This window comes from Arachis ipaensis, chromosome B10, assembly GCF_059453495.1.
Source record: "Arachis ipaensis isolate K30076 ecotype BB chromosome B10, ASM5945349v1, whole genome shotgun sequence".
NCBI classification, from domain to species: Eukaryota; Viridiplantae; Streptophyta; class Magnoliopsida; order Fabales; family Fabaceae; genus Arachis; species Arachis ipaensis.
In genome coordinates this window covers 43,470,247-43,487,494 of record NC_142435.1, presented here as the reverse complement: position 1 = coordinate 43,487,494, position 17,248 = coordinate 43,470,247, and the positions used below count along the sequence as shown (strand labels likewise).

General features: G+C 39.0%; 1 non-coding gene across 1 annotated transcript; it reads left to right on the top strand.

Moving 5' to 3' along the window:
- Positions 1-8,926: 8,926 nt before the first annotated feature.
- LOC148579852 (small nucleolar RNA R71) lies at positions 8,927-9,030 on the top strand. The gene has a single exon (XR_015896416.1). It is a non-coding gene; the product is annotated as a small nucleolar RNA R71 (small nucleolar RNA).
- Positions 9,031-17,248: the final 8,218 nt, after the last annotated feature.

The following is a 17,248-nucleotide window of genomic DNA, read 5'->3' as shown; positions in this document are numbered from 1 at the left end:
GCTTTCAGAATGGACTATCCTGGATATATTCTATGATGGTTTATCTGAGCTATCAAAAATGTCACTGGACACTTCTGCAGGTGGATCCATTCACCTAAAGAAAACGCCTGTAGAAGCTCAAGAACTCATTGACATGGTTGCAAATAACCAGTTCATGTACACTTCTGAAAGGAATCCTGTGAATAATGGGACGCCTATGAAGAAGGGAGTTCTTGAAGTTGATACTCTGAATGCCATATTGGCTCAGAATAAAATATTGACTCAGCAAGTCAATATGATTTCTCAGAGTCTGAATGGAATGCAAGCTGCATCCAACAGTACTCAAGAGGTTTCTCATGAAGAAGCAACTTATGATCCTGAGAACCCTGCAATAGCAGAGGTGAATTACTTAGGTGAACCTTATGGAAGCACCTACAACTCATCATGGAGAAATTATCCAAATTTTTCATGGAAGGATCAAAAGCCTCAACAAGGCTTTAATAATGGTGGAAGAAACAGGTTTAGCAATAGCAAGCCTTTTCCATCATCAACTCGGCAACAGACAGAGAACTCTGAACAAAATGCTTCTAATTTAGCAAATCTAGTCTCTGATCTATCTAAGGCTACTGTAAGTTTCATGAATGAAACAAGGTCTTCCATTAGAAATCTGGAAGCACAAGTGGGCCAGCTGAGTAAAAGGATCACTGAAATCCCTCCTAGTACTCTCCCAAGCAATACAGAAGAGAATCCAAAAGGAGAGTGCAAGGCCATTGACATAAGCACCATGGCCGAACTTGTAAGGGAAGGAGAGGACGTGAATCCCAAGGAGGAAGACCTCCTGGGACGTCCAGTGATCAATAAGGAGCTTCCCTCTGAGGAATCAAAGGACTCTGAGGCTCATCTAGAGACCATAGAGATTCCATTGAACCTCCTTATGCCCTTCATGAGCTCTGATGAGTATTCCTCTTCTGAAGAGAATGAGGATGTTACTGAAGAGCAAACTGCCAAGTCTCTTGGTGCAATCATGAAGCTAAATGCTAAATTATTTGGCATTGATACTTGGGAAGTTGAACCTCCCTTGTTCATCAATGAACTAAGTGATCTGTATCAACTGACATTGCCTCAGAAGAGATAGGATCCTGGAAAGTTCATAATACCCTGCACCATAGGCACCATGATCTTTAAGGCTCTGTGTGACCTTGGTTCAGGAATAAACCTCATGCCCCTCTCTGTAATAGAGAAACTGGGAATCTATGGGGTGCAAGCTGCTAAAATCTCATTAGAGATGGCAGACAGTTCAAGAAAACAGGCTTATGGACAAGTAGAGGACGTGTTAGTAAAGGTTGAAGGCCTTTACATCCCTACTCATTTCATAGTCCTGGATACTGGAAAGGAAGAGGATGAATCCATCATCCTAGGAAGACCTTTCCTGGCCACAGCAAGAGCTGTGATTGACGTTGACAGAGGTGAAATAGTCCTTCAATGGAATGAGGACTCCCTTGTGTTTAAAACTCAAGAATCTCCCTCTGCAACCATGGAGAGGAAGCAGAAAAAGCTTCTCTCAAAGCAGAGTCAACCAGAGCCCCCACAGTCAAACTCTAAGTTTGGTGTTGGGAGGCCACAACCAAACTCTAAGTTTGGTGTTGAACTCCCATATCCAAACTCTAAGTTTGGTGTTGGAGAGTCTCAACAAAGCTCTGCACATCTATGAGGCTCCATGAGAGCCCACTGTCAAGCTACTGACACTAAAGAAGCGCTTGTTGGGAGGCAACCCAATTTTTATTTATCTAACTATATTTTTCTTAGTTATATGTCTTTATAGGTTCATGATCATGTGGAGTCACAAAACAAACAAAAAAATCAAAAACGGAATCAAAAACAGCAGAAGAAAAATCACACCCTGGAGGAGCATCTGTCTGGCGTTCAAACGCCAGAACAGAGCATGGTTCTGGCGCTGAACGCCCAGAATGGGCAGCATCCTGGCGCTGAACGCCCAGAACAAGCATGGTTCTGGCGTTCAACGCCAGAAATGGCAGTAAATGGGCGTTGAACGCCCAAAATGGGCACCAACCTGGCGCTAAACGCCCAGAGTTATGTGCAAGGGCATTTTGCATGCCTAAATTGGTGCAGGGATGTAAATGCCTTGACACCTCTGGATCTGTGGACACCACAGGATCATCTCAGGATCTGTGAATCCCTCACCCACCTCACCCTCTCTCTCTCCATTCATGACCATCCCTTCTGTTCTCCATTCACCACTCACATCCATACACAGATCCCTCCATCTCCTCTATATCTTCTTATTCTTCTATTCTTTCTTCTTTTGCTCGAGGGCAAGCAACATTCTAAGTTTGGTGTGGTAAAAGCATAGCTTTTTTGTTTTTTCCATAACCATTGATGGCACCTAAGGCCAGAGAAACCTCTAGAAAGAGGAAAAGGAAGACAAAAGCTTCCATCAAGGTTCTATAGCTCAGTGGTAGAATATTTGACTGCAAATCAAGAGATCCCTGAGATACCTCAGGGGATTCATTTTCTTCCACACAATTATTGAAAGCAACTAAGGGTGGAACATCAAGAGCACTTCATCATCCTTCATGAAATCAGAGAAGATCTAAAAAGCAATGAAGGAGGAGCAAGAAAGGCAAGGAAGAGACATAGAAGAGCTCAAAAACATCATTGAAACGCCATCATCACTAAGGTGGATTCATTCCTTGCTCTTATTTCTTCTGTTTTTTTTCGTTTTCTATGTTATGGTGCTTATCTATGTTTGTGTCTTCATTACATGATCATTAGTAGTTAGTAACTATGTCTTAAAGATATGAATGTCCTATGAATCCATCACCTCTCTTAAATGAAAAATGTTTTAATTCAAAAGAACAAGAAGTACATGAGTTTTGAATTTATCCTTGAACTTAGCTTAATTATATTGATGTGGTGGCAATGCTTCTTGTTTTCTGAATGTATGCTTGAACAGTGCATATGTCTTTTGAAGTTGTTGTTTAAGAATGTTAAATATGTTGGCTCTTGAAAGAATGATGACTAGGAGACATGTTATTTGATAATCTGAAAAACCATAAAAATGATTCTTGAAGCAAGAAAAAGCAGCAAAGAACAAAGCTTGCAGAAAAAAAAAATAGGCGAATAAAAAAAAATATATATATATATAGAAAGAAAAAGCAAGCAGAAAAAGCCAAAGCTCTTAAAACCAAGAGGCAAGAGCAAAAAGCCAATAACCCTTAAAACCAAAAGGCAAGGGAAATAAAAAGGATCCCAAGGCTTTGAGCATCAGTGGATAGGAGGGTCTACAGGAATAAAATCCTGGCCTAAGCGGCTAAACCAAGCTGTCCCTAACCATGTGCTTGTGGCGTGTAGGTGTCAAGTGAAAACTTGAGACTGAACGGTTAAAGTCAAGGTCCAAAGTAAAAGAAGAGTGTGCTTAAGAACCCTGGACACCTCTAATTGGGGACTTTAGCAAAGCTGAGTCACAATCTGAAAAGGTTCACCCAATTATGTGTCTGTGGCATTTATGTATCCGGTGGTAATACTGGAAAACAAAGTGCTTAGGGCCATGGCCAAGACTCATAAAACAGCTGTGTTCAAGAATCATCATACTGAACTAGGAGAATCAATAACACTATCTGAACTCTGAGTTCCTATAGATGCCAATCATTCTGAACCTCAATGGATAGAGTGAGATGCCAAAACTATTCAAGAGGCAAAAAGCTACAAGTCCCGCTCATCTGATTGGAGCTATGTTTCATTGATAGTTTGGAATTTATAGTATATTCTATTCTTTTTATCCTATTTTGATTTCAGTTGCTTGGGGACAAGCAACAATTTAAGTTTGGTGTTGTGATGAGCGGATAATTTATACGCTTTTTGGCATTGTTTTTAGTATATTTTTAGTAGAATCTAGTTACTTTTAGGGATGTTTTTAATAGATTTTATGTTAAATTCACATTTTTGGACTTTACTATGAGTTTGTGTGTTTTTCTGTGATTTCAGGTATTTTCTGGCTGAAATTGAGGGACTTGAGCAAAAATTAGATTCAGAGGTTGAAGAAGGACTGCTGATGCTGTTGGATTCTGACCTCCCTGCACTCAAAGTGGATTTTCTGGAGCTACAGAATTCGAAATGGCGTGCTTCTAATTGCGTTGGAAAGTAGACATCCAGGGCTTTCCAGTAATATATAATAGTCCATACTTTGGCCAAGAATAGACGACGTAAACTGGCGTCAAACGCCAGCTTTATACCCAATTCTGGCGTCCAGCACCAGAAAAGGAGCCAAAACCAGAGTTGAACGCCCAAACTGGCACAAATACTGGCGTTCAACTCCAAGAAGGACCTCTACACGTGCAACACTTAAGCTCAGCCCAAACACACATCAATTGGGCCCCGGAAGTGGATTTATGCATCAATTACTTACTCATGTAAACCCTAGTGACTAGTTTATTATAAATAGGACCTTTTACTATTGTATTTGACATCCTGGATCCTGGATTGTAATTTTGATCCTGTGATCACGTTTTAGGGGGCTGGCCATCTCGGCCATGCCTGGACCTTTCACTTATGTATTTTCAACGGTAGAGTTTCTACACTCCATAGATTAAGGTGTGGAGCTCTGCTGTTCCTCAAAGATTAATGCAAAGTACTACTGTTTTCTATTCAATTCATCTTATTTCACTTCTAAGATATCCATTCGCACCCAAGAACGTGATGAAGGTGATGATTATGTGTGACGCTCATCACCATCTCCCTTATAAACACGTGCCTGACAAATACTTCCGTTCTACATGAAATAAGCTAGAATGAATATCTCTTAGATCTCTTAACCGGAATCTTCGTGGCGTAAGCTAGAATGATGGCGGCATTCAAGAGAATCCGAAAAGTCTAAACCTTGTCTGTGTTATTCCAAGTAGGATTCAATGATTGAATGACTGTGACGAGCTTCAAACTCGCGATTGTTGGGCGTTAGTGATAGACGCAAAAGGAGGGTGAATCCTATTCCAGCATGATCGAGAACCGACAGATGAATAGCCGTGCCGTGACAGGGTGCGTGAGCATATTATTCACTGAAAGGAGGGGATGTAGCCACTGACAACGGTGATGCCCTTGCATAAAGCCAGCCATGGAAAGGAGTGAGACTGATTGGATGAAGATAGCAGGAAAGCAGAGGTTCAGAGGAACAAAAAGCATCTCCATTCGCTTATCTGAAATTCCTACCAATGATTTACATAAGTATCTCTATCCCTATTTTATTATTTATTATTCGAAAACTCCATGATTATTTTATATCCGCCTGACTGAGATTTGCAAGGTGACCATAGCTTGCTTCATACCAACAATCTCCGTGGGATTCGACCCTTACTCACGTAAGGTATTACTTGGACGACCCAGTGCACTTGCTGGTTAGTTGTATCGAAGTTGTGACAAATTATGAATGTGTAACCACGATTACACGTACCAAGTTGCTCACGTGCCAGGAATAGTTTGCGCCTGGACATCACAATTTCGTGCACCAATGGGCTTCTCTTCCTCAATGGGAATGTTTCCTTCTATGAAAGCTCCAGCTGAGTAACATAGATGGCAAATAAGATGAGGAAAAGCTAGCCTTGCCATGGGGGATGACTTTTTGGCTATTTTGTAGAGTTCAAGGGAGATGACTTCATGAACTTCTACTTCCTCTCCAATCATGATGCTATGAATCATGATGGTCCGATCCACAGTAACTTTAGATCGGTTGCTAGTGGGGATGATGGAGCGTTGGATGAACTCCAACCATCCTCTAGCCATAGGCTTGAGGTCCAGTCTTCTTAGTTGAACTGGCTTGCCTTTGGAGTCAATCTTCCATTGAGCTCCTTCCACACATATGTCCATAAGGACTTGGTCTAACCTTTGATTAAAGTTGACCCTTCTAGTGTAGGGGCGTGTATCTTCTTGTATCATAGGCAAGTTAAACGCCAACCTCACATTTTCCGGACTAAAATCCAAGTATTTTCCCCGAACCATTGTAACATAATTCTTTGGATTCGGGTTCTTACTTTGATCATAGTTCCTAGTGATCCATGCATTGGCATAGAACTCTTGAACCATTAGGATGCCGACTTGTTGGATGGGGTTTGTTAGAACTTCCCAACCTCTTCTTTGGATTTCATGTCGGATCTCCGGATACTCATTTCTCTTGAGCTTGAAAGGGACCTCGGGGATCACCTTCTTCTTGGCCACAACATCATGGAAGTGGTCTTGATGGGCTTTGGAGATGAACCTTTCCATCTCCCATGACTCGGAGGTGGAAGCTTTTGTCTTCCCTTTTCCTTTTCTAGAGGATTCTCCGGTCTTAGGTGCCATCAATGGTAATGGAAAAACAAAAAGCTTATGCTTTTACCAAACCAAACTTAGAATTTTGCTCGCCCTCGAGCAAGAGAAGAAAGAATAGATGAAGAAGAAGAAGAAATGGAGGAGAGGGAGAAGGGGTTGTGTTTCAGCCAAGAAGAGAAGAGAGGGTTGTGTTGTGTGAAAATGAGGAAGAATGGAGGGCTATATATAGGGAAGAGAGGGGGTGAAGGTTCGGCCATTTAGGGTGGGTTTGGGTGGGAAATTGATTTTGAATTTTGAAGGTAGGTGGAGTTTATGAGGTAGGTTTATGGGGAAGAGTGGATGGATGTGAGTGGTGAAGAGGTGATGGGGAAGAGAGATTGAGGTGATTGGTGAAGGGTTTTGGGGAAGAGTGTTTATGGGATTTTGTGAAAGAGGGGTGAGAAGAAGTGAGTGGAGGTAGGTGGGGATCCTGTGGGGTCCACAGATCCTGAGGTGTTCAAGGATTTACAACCTTGCACCAAATTAGGCATGTAAAATGCCCTTGCACACAACTCTGGGCGTTAAGCGCCAGGTTGGTGCTTGTTCTGGGCGTTCAGCGCCAGCTCTCCTCCAGGGTACATTTCTGGCGTTCAAACGCCCAGATGCTGCCCATTTCTGGCGTTCAGCGCCAGAACCATGCTCTGTTTTGGCGTTGAACGCCCAAAATATGCTTCTTACTGGCGTTTAAACGCCAGTAAGGTTTTCCTCTAGGGTGTGAATTTTCTTCTGCTGTTTTTGATTCCATTTTCAATTTTTATATTTATTTTGTGACTCCATATGATCATGAACCTATAAAGACATATAACTAAGAAAAATATAGTTAGATAAATAAAAATTGGGTTGCCTCCCAACAAGCACTTCTTTAATGTCAATAGCTTGATAGTGGGCTCTCATGGAGCCTCACAGATGTGCAGAGCTTTGTTGAGACCTCCCAACACCAAACTTAGAGTTTGGATATGGGGTTTTGACACCAAACTTAGAGTTTGGTTGTGGCCTCCCAACACCAAACTTAGAGTTTAACTGTGGGGGCTTTGGTTGACTCTGCTTTAAGAGAAGCTTTTTCTGCTTCCTCTCCATGGATGCAGAGAGAGATCCTTGAGTTGTAAACACAAGGTTATCCTTATTTAATTGAAGGATCAATTCTCCTCTGTCCACATCAATCACAGCTCTTGCTGTGGCTAGGAAAGGTCTTCCTAGGATGATGGATTCATCATCTTCCTTTCCAGTATCCAGGACTATGAAATCAGCAGGGATGTAAAGGCCTTCAACCTTTACTAACACGTCCTCTACTTGTCCATAAGCCTGTTTTCTTGAATTGTCTGCCATTTCTAATGAGATTTTAGCAGCTTACACCCCATAGATTCCCAGTTTCTCTATTATAGAGAGGGGCATTAGGTTTATCCCTGAACCAAGGTCACACAGAGCCTTAAAGATCATGGTGCCTATGGTACAAGGTATTAAGAACTTTCCAGGATCCTGTTTCTTCTGAGGTAATGTCAGTTGATCCAGATCACTTAGTTCATTGGTGAACAAGGGAGGTTCATCTTCCCAAGTTTCAATGCCAAATAAATTGGCATTCAGCTTCATGATTGTACCAAGGAACTTGGCAGCTTGCTCTTCAGTAACATCCCCATTCTCTTCAGAAGAGGAATACTCATCAGAGCTCATGAATGGCATAAGAAGGTTCAATGGAATTTCTATGGTCTCTAGATGAGTCTCAAATTCCTTAGGTTCCTCAGAGGGAAGCTCCTTATTGATCACTGGACGTCCCAGGAGGTCTTCCTCCTTGGGATTCACGTCCTTCTCCTCTCTTGTGGGTTCGGCCATGGTAATTAATTCAATGGCCTTGCACTCTCCTTTTGGATTCTCTTCTGTATTGCTTGGGAGAGTACTAGGAGGGATTTCAGTGATCCTTTTACTCAGCTGACCCACTTGTGCTTCCAAATTTCTAATGGAAGACCTTGTTTCATTCATGAAACTCACAGTGGCCTTAGATAGATCAGAGACTAGATTTGCTAAGCTAGATGGATTCTGCTCAGAATTCTCTGTCTGTTGCTGAGTGGATGATGGAAAAGGCTTGCTATTGCTAAACCTGTTTCTTCCACCATTATTAAAGCCTTGTTGAGGCCTTTGATCCTTCCATGAGAGATTTGGGTGATTTCTCTATGATGGATTATAGGTGTTTCCATAAGGTTCACCTAAGTAAATTACCTCTGCTATTGCAGGGTTCTCAGGATCATAAGCTTCTTCTTCAGAAGATGCCTCTTGAGTACTGTTGGATGCAGCTTGCATTCCATTCAGACTCTGAGAAATCATATTGACTTGCTGAGTCAATATTTTATTCTGAGCCAATATGGCATTCAGAGTATCAATTTCAAGAACTCCCTTCTTCATAGGCGTCCCATTACTCACAGGATTCCTCTCAGAAGTGTACATGAACTGGTTATTAGCAACCATGTCAATGAGTTCTTGAGCTTCTGCAGGCATTTTCTTTAGGTGAATGGATCCACCTGCAAAAGTATCCAATGACATCTTTGATAGCTCAGATAAACCATCATAGAATATGTCCAGGATGGTCCATTCTGAAAGAATGTCAGAAGGACACTTTTTGGTCAGCTGCTTGTATCTTTCCCAAGCTTCATAGAGGGATTCACCTTCTTTCTGTCTGAAGGTCTAAACATCCACTCTAAGCTTGCTCAGCTTTTGAGGAGGAAAGAATTTGGCTAAGAAAGCCATGACCAGCTTATCCCAAGAGTTCAGGCTGTCTTTGGGTTGAGAGTCCAACCACACTCTAGCTCTGTCTCTTACAGCAAAAGGGAAAAGCATGAGCTTGTAGACTTCAGGATCTACTCTATTAGTCTTAACAGTATCACAGATCTGCAAGAATTCAGTTAAGAACTGAAAAGGATCTTCAGATGGAAGTCCATGAAACTTGCAGTTCTACTGCATCAGAGAAACTAGCTGAGGTTTCAGCTCAAAGTTGTTTGCTCCAATGGCAGGAATGGAGATGCTTCTTCCATGTAAATTGGAATTAGGTGTAGTAAAGTCACCAAGCATTCTCCTTGCATTATTGTTGTTGGGTTCGGCTACCATCTCCTTTACTTGTTCGAAATTTTCAATAAGGTTGTCTCTGGATTGTTGTAATTTAGCTTCTCTTAGTTTCCTATTCAGAGTCCTTTCAGGTTCTGGATCAGCTTCAACAAGAATGCCTTTTTCCTTGTTCCTGCTCATAAGAAAGAGAAGAGAACAAGAAAAGAAGAGGAATCCTCTATGTCACAGTAAAGAGGTTCCTTATTGTTAGTAGAAGAAGAAAAGGAATAGGGGTGAAGAAGAATGAAGAATCCAAACACAAAGGTAAGGATAGGAGCAGTGATGTGAGATGAAGAGAAGTGTTAGTAGATGAATAAATAATTAGAAGGAGATGAGGGAGGAAAAATTTCGAAAATAATTTTTGAAAAAGAGTTAGTGATTTTCGAAAATAGTTTTTGAAAAAGGTTAGTAATTTTTGAAAATTAAAATAAAAAATTAAAACAATTAGTTAATCAAAAAGAATTTTTGAAAAAGAGGGAAGATATTTTCGAAAATTAGAGAGAGAGAGTTAGTTAGGTAGTTTTGAAAAAGATAAGAAACAAACAAAAAGTTAGTTAGTTAGTTGAAACAAATTTTGAAAAGATAAGAAGTTAGGAAGTTAGAAAAGATATTTTGAAATCAAATTTTTTGAAAAAGATAAGATAAGAAAATATTTTTGAAAAGATATGATTGAAATTAGTTTTGAAAAAGATTTGATTTTTAAAATCACAATTAATGACTTGATTCACAAGAAATCACAAGATATGATTCTAGAACTCAAAGTTTGAATCTTTCTTAACAAGCAAGTAACAAACTTGAAATTTTTGAATCAAAACATTAATTGTTATTGTTATTTTCGAAAATTTGATATAAAGATAAGAAAAATATTTTTGAAAAATATTTTTAAAATTTTCAAAAATAACTAAGAAAAATGAAAAAGATTTGATTTTTTTGAAAAAGATTTTGAAAAAGATAAGATTTTTAAATTTGAAATTTGATTTGACTCATAGAAAACAACTAGAATTTTAAAAATTTTTGAAAAAGTCAAATCAAATTTTCGAATTTATGAGAGAGAAAAAGGGAAAGATTTTTTTTATTTTTTAATTTTTATGATGAGAGAGAAAAACAAGAAAAATGATGCAATGCATGAAAATTTTAGATCAAAACTATGAATGTATGCAAGAATGCTATGAATGTCAAGATGAACACCAAGAACACTGTGAATATCATGATGAACATCAAGAACATATTTTTTGAAAAATTTTATATGCAAAGAAAACATGCAAGACACCAAACTTAGAAATCTTTCATGTTTAGACTCTAATAAACGAAAAATGCACATGTAAAACAAGAAAAGACACAAAACAAGAAAACATCAAGATCAAACAAGAAGACTGACTAAGAACAACTTGAAGATCATGAAGAACACTATGAATGCATGAATTTTCAAAAAAATGCAAGATGAATATGCAATTGACACCAAACTAAAAAAATTGACTCAAGACCCAAACAAAAAACATGAAATATTTTTTATTTTTATGATTTTATGATTTTTTTTCTTTTAATTTTTTTCGAAAATCATTCTGAAAAAAGAAAAATAAGGATTCCAAAATTTTTAATATGAATTCCAGGAATTTTATGCTCTTTAGTCTAAAGCTCCAATCAAAGGGTTAGGCATGGCTTAATAGCTAGCCAAGCTTTAGTATGTAACTTAGACATGACACGCCTGACATACCCTATCCAGAAGAATTGGACATGGCTCCATTGAGGTGATTAGTTGAAGACCAATCCCAAAGCAGTTTGGGTATGGCTTTACAGCCAGATAGGATTCAACATGTTTCATGAAACACTAGAATTCACTCTTAAAAATTCTGAAGAAAAATATATTTTTGAAAGTTTTTTTTTTTAAATTTTTTCGAAAACAAAGGAGAAAATTTTGAAAGATTTTTGAAAAATTTTTGAAAATAAAACAAAAAGAAAACTACCTAATCTGAGCAACAAGATGAACCGTCAGTTGTCCAAACTCGAACAATCTCCGGCAACGGCGCCAAAAACTTGGTATGCGAAATTGTTACTCAGGTTGTGAATATCTTCACAACTTCGCATAACTAACCAGCAAGTGCACTGGGTCGTCCAAGTAATACCTTACGTGAGTAAGGGTCGAATCCCACAGAGATTGTTGGTATGAAGCAAGCTATGGTCACCTTGTAAATCTCAGTCAGGCAGATATAAAATAGTTATGTAGTTTTCGAAATTTAGTAATAAAAGAAGGATAGAACTACTTATGTAAATCATTGGTGAGAATTTCAGATAAGCGTATGGAGATGCATTCGTTCCTCTGAATCTCCGCTTTCCTGCTGTCTTCATCCAGTCAGTCTTACTCCTTTCTATGGCTGGCTTTATGTAAGGATGTCACCGGTGCCAATGGCTACTTTCAATCCTCTCGGGAAAATGGTCCAAATGCTCTGTCACAGCACGGCTAATCGTCTGGAGGCATCACCCTTGTCGTTGGTTGCATCCTATTCCTCTCTGTGAAAATGGTCCGATGCGTTGTCACTGCATGGCTAATCATCTTGGAGGTTCTCGATCATACTGGAATAGAATTTACTATCCTTTTGTGTCTGTCACTACGCCCAGCACTCGCGAGTTTGGAGTTCGTCACAGTCATTCAATCCCAGAGTCCTACTCGGAATACCACGGACAAGGTTTAGACTTTCCGGGCTCTCATGAATGCCGCCATCAATCTAGCTTGTACCACGAAGATTCTGATTAAGAGATCTAAGAGATACTCATTCAATCTAATGTAGAACGGAAGTGGTTGTCAGGCACGCGTTCATAGGGAATGATGATGATTGTCACGTTCATCACATTCAGGTTGAAGTGCGAATAAATATCTTATAAGCGAAATAAGATGAATTGAATAGAAAACAGTAGTACTTTGCATTAATCTTTGAGGAACAGCAGAGCTCCACACCTTAATCTATGGAGTGTAGAAACTCTACCGTTGAAGAATACATAAGTGAATAGAGTTCATTGGTCTAGGCCCCAGAGGGGAACCGGAGCAACCAAGACTTGATCACAGGATCAAAAAATACAATCCAGGATGTCTAATACAATAGTAAAAGGTCCTATTTATAATAAACTAGCTACTAGGGTTTACAGAGTAAGTAATTGATGCATAAATCCATTTTCGGGGCCCACTTGGTGTGTGCTTGGGCTGAGCTTGAATGTTACACGTGCAGAGGCTCTTTCTGGAGTTGAACGCCAGGTTGTAACGTATTTCTGGCGTTCAACTCTAGTTTGTGACTTGTTTCTGGCGTTTAACTCCAGACAGCAGCGTAGAACTGGCGTTTAACGCCCTTTTACGTCATCTAAACTCATTCAAAGTATGGACTATTATACATTGCTGGAAAGTCCTGGATATCTACTTTCCAACGCAATTGGAAGCGCGCCCTTTTGAGTTTTGTAGCTCCAGAAAATCCACTTTGAGTACAGAGAGGTCAGAATCCAACAGCATCAGCAGTCCTTCTTCAACCTCTGAATCTGATTTTTGCTCAAGTCCCTCAATTTCAGCCAGAAAATACCTGAAATCACAGAAAAACACACAAACTCATAGTAAAGTCCAAAAATGTGAATTTAACATAAAAACTAATGAAAACATCCCTAAAAGTAACTAGATTCTACTAAAAACATACTAAAAATAATGCCAAAAAGCGTATAAATTATCCGCTCATCACCTACCTGTATCTCCTCGGTTTTTCCTCCCAGTTGTGGTCGCAGCTCTTCTCTGGCCCTCGCTCCACCGAGCTCTATTGTATGAACTTCCCTGCCTTTTCCTCTCAGGTTTAGGCTTTCATTGTAGCATTTCCTTGCCAATTTCTGGTCTCCCCTTACCGTTGCTATTCCCGCCGAGGTCGGGAAATTTCATACAAAGGTGGGGAGTGGACACCACCGCTCCGAGTCGATTAAGGGTAGTTCTGCCGACTAAAGCATTATATGCTGACCCTACATCGATGACTATGAAGTCTATGCTCAGAGTTTTTGATTTTTCCCCTTTTCCAAAAGTGGTGTGGAGGGGCAAAAATCCCAGTGGCTTTATTGGCGTGTCGCCTAGTCCGTATAAGGTGTCGGGGTAAGCTCTCAACTCTTTCTCATCCAACCCTAATTTATCAAAAGCGGGCTTAAAAAGGATGTCCGCTGAGCTTCCTTGGTCTACTAGGGTTCTGTGGAGATGGGCATTTGCTAGGATCATAGTTATTACCACTGGATCATCGTGTCCAGGGATTATTCCTTGCCCATCTTCTTTTGTGAATGAAATAGTAGGGAGGTCGGATGACTCTCCTCCGACCTGGTATACTCTCTTGAGATGCCTTTTGCGAGAAGATTTGGTGAGTCCCCCTCCCGCGAATCCCCCTAAGATCATATGGACATGTCTCTCCGGAGTCTGCGGTGGTGGGTCTCTTCTATCCGTATCGTCTCGTTTTCTCTTGCCGTGACTGTCCGACCTTTCTATGAGATATCTGTCAAGTCGACCTTCTCTAGCCAGCTTTTCTATCACATTTTTAAGGTCGTAGCAGTCGTTTGTGGAGTGACCATATATTTTATGGTATTCACAGTAGTCGTTGCGGTTCCCCCCCCCCCCCCTTTTGTTTTTAATGGGTCTGGGGGGTGGTAACCTTTGAGTGTTACAAATCTCTCTGTATACATCCACTATAGAAACTTTCAGAGGAGTATAAGAGTGATATTTTCTTGGTCTATCGAGACCGAGTTCTTCCTTTTTCTTGGTTTCCCTCTCCCTCTCTTTTGCCGAGGGAAGGTGCCCGGGTCGCCAACTCAGGTCTCTCAACTTAGCATTTTCCTCCATGTTGATGTACTTTTCAGCTCTTTCTTGTACATCACTTAAGGAGATGGGGTGTCTTTTTGATATGGACTGTGAGAAGGGACCTTCTCTGAGTCCATTGACTAATCTCATTATAACTGCCTCGGTGGGCAGGTCTTGAATCTCTAAACATGCTTTATTGAACCTTTCCATATAGGCTCGTAAGGATTCTCCGACCTCCTGTTTTATTCCCAGGAGGCTTGGTGCATGTTTCACTTTATCTTTCTGGATGGAGAACCTCATCAAGAACTTCCTTGAGAGGTCTTCGAAACTGGTAACCGACCTTGGAGGGAGGCTGTCAAACCACTTCATCGCTGCTTTCGATAGGGTGGTCGGGAAAGCTTTGCATCGCGTAGCATCGGAAGCATCAGCTAGGTACATCCGACTTTTGAAATTGCTTAAATGATGCTTCGGATCCGTGGTTCCGTCATAGAGGTCCATATCGGAGCTTTTGAAGTTCCTTGGAACTTTTGCCCTCATTATCTCCTTGCTGAAAGGATCCTCCCCTCCTAGTGGTGGTTTTTCTCGTTCGTCTCAGGAGTTCCGACCTTTGAGGGAGGATTCTAACTTTAAGAGTTTTCTTTCTAACTCTTTTCGTCGCTCCATCTCCTCTTTTAGGTTCTTTTCAGTTTCCTTTTGTCGCTCCCGCTCCTGTTCTAACTGTTCGAGGCGACTGTGGACTAATCCCATGAGCTCAGTTGCATGGGAGGGTCCCTCTTTCTCTGATTCGCGCCCTTCTGAAGAATTCACCTTTGGATTTTTTATTCCGGAGGTACCTTCCCTGTGTTGGTCATTGGCTTCCTGGTGAAGGGTCAAGTCTGCATCATTGTTTCCGGTGTCCAGATTCTCTTGTTCAGAATCTAACTCCACATGACCCTCTTCAGGGGATCTATCCGCCATCACTGGTTGATCTCTTGGGTCCCCGGCAACGGCGCCAATGTTACGATGGGTAACCGGAGATTAGTGGGCCAGACGGTGTTGGTTGGCCCAAACGTATGGAGGAGGAGGATTTCAAGTAGATCTGCAACTCGGTGCCCTCCGTCCGACTTGTGCGTACGAAAGAATGGGGGGTGGTACCTGCAAAGACACTCCAATGCTTAAGTCAGCAAGGGTGTGAGCAGGTCTAGAGAGTATTGGGACTTAGAGATGCCTAAGAAGTGTCAGTGTATTTATAGTGGTGAACCAATAACCACCATTGGAGTAGTGCCACTTTTTTAGGGTATTAACCGTCTCTTTATCTTAGGAAAGTTAAGATATGGCTTGTGGAAGTGGGTAGAGAAATTCTAGGGGCAGTTATTCATTCAAATGAGTGCTTATCTGCCAGTTAACCCTCGTTCCCGACTTCTTTAGAGCAAGTCGTGACGAGTACCGACTTCCTAAGATGAAGATTGGTACTGGGTGAGGCCCAACCCTTTGGATTAGGCCTTTCGCTTGGTTCTGGGCCTTTATTATTGGGTCAGAGTATGAACACTTAATTTATTAAAAAATTTAGAAAATATAAAAAAATATTTTTAATATTGAATACTTACTTTTTAACTTTGATAAATTTGATACTAAACTCAAAGACACAGAAAATTTGTTTTTATTTTTTTACTATTTAGATAAGTTTTAATTTAATTTTAACTATTTGGATAAGTTTTAATTTAATTTTTAATATATTAAACATCTTATTTTAGTTTCTAAAAATTTTAAAAATTTTATTTTAATTCCAAAAAATTTTAAATTAATTTAATGTTATTCTATTATTAAATTTGACACAAATAATTTAAATATTAAAGAGTTAATAACATTTAATTTTAGCTTATAAGTAAAATCAATCTATAAGGCTATATTTGAATGTTGTATCTAAGATAAAAATACAGAGATAAAGATACAAAGACAGAGAGACAGAAACTGTCTCTAATATTTTTATGCTTTTGTATTATGTTTGGAAGTAGTGGATAAAAACCTGTCAAATATTTTATTTTGTATTTAGAAAAATAGATACAATTTACTAAATACACAACAAAAGACATTACATATCTTTTTGATATTTTTTAAACTAAAATTTTTTTTCGATCAAATCCCATCTTGTAATAAAAGAAAATCCTTCCTTGTGTCTTCTTGATATTTTTTGATCAAATCCCAGTTAGTTTAATATTTATCTTTTTCACTTTACATTTATCTCTTCTTTCATTATGGGACGTGATGATTTGATGCTTCAAAGTTGTTTGGAGTATTAAAACTCCTCTTTAAAAGTTAGGAATAAATTGCGATTTTGTAGTTTAAATGATGTTTGGACTAATGTTAATTTTTTGTTTTTACTTGGCCTGTTTTAGTCTTCTTTTATTTTTTAAATTGCTATTGGATCATTAGAAAATTATAATAGAAACAAATATTAAAAACTTCTTAACCAAAAAAAAAATTAAAAACTTTAAAATATTAAAAAGACAAAATACTTCTTTATAGTAAATTTTAAAAAAAAGTATAATATGTTTTAATTAATTTCAAAAAAATAAAAATATTTTTTTACGATTAGAGTTGTTTGATTTTTAAAAAATAAAAAAATTATGTTTGAATGTAAAAAAGATAAAATTATCCCTTTTGAAGATTTAGTTTAAACTTTTAAAAATATCCATTTAAAGTTTAATTAAAAAGACAAAAATATATTTTTAATATTAATGTTGTTTAAATATATTTAAATTTAAAAATTTGAATTTAATACTAAAAAAAATTAAAATGTCATGTTTAAGATTAATTTTAAAAAGACCAAAAATTTTTTTAGTATTAATGTTATTTAAATATTTAATAAAAATTCAACTGTTAAACTTTTTTCTTATCAAGGCCAGTCACCCAACCCAACACAAACAGAGACCCGAAAACCCCACTCCACACAACACTTAATACCATCTCCTTCGTCACTGCGCATGCAGTTCGTGCACCCTTGAAACAAGATTGGGATCGGCAGAAAAAGCTTTGACGCGG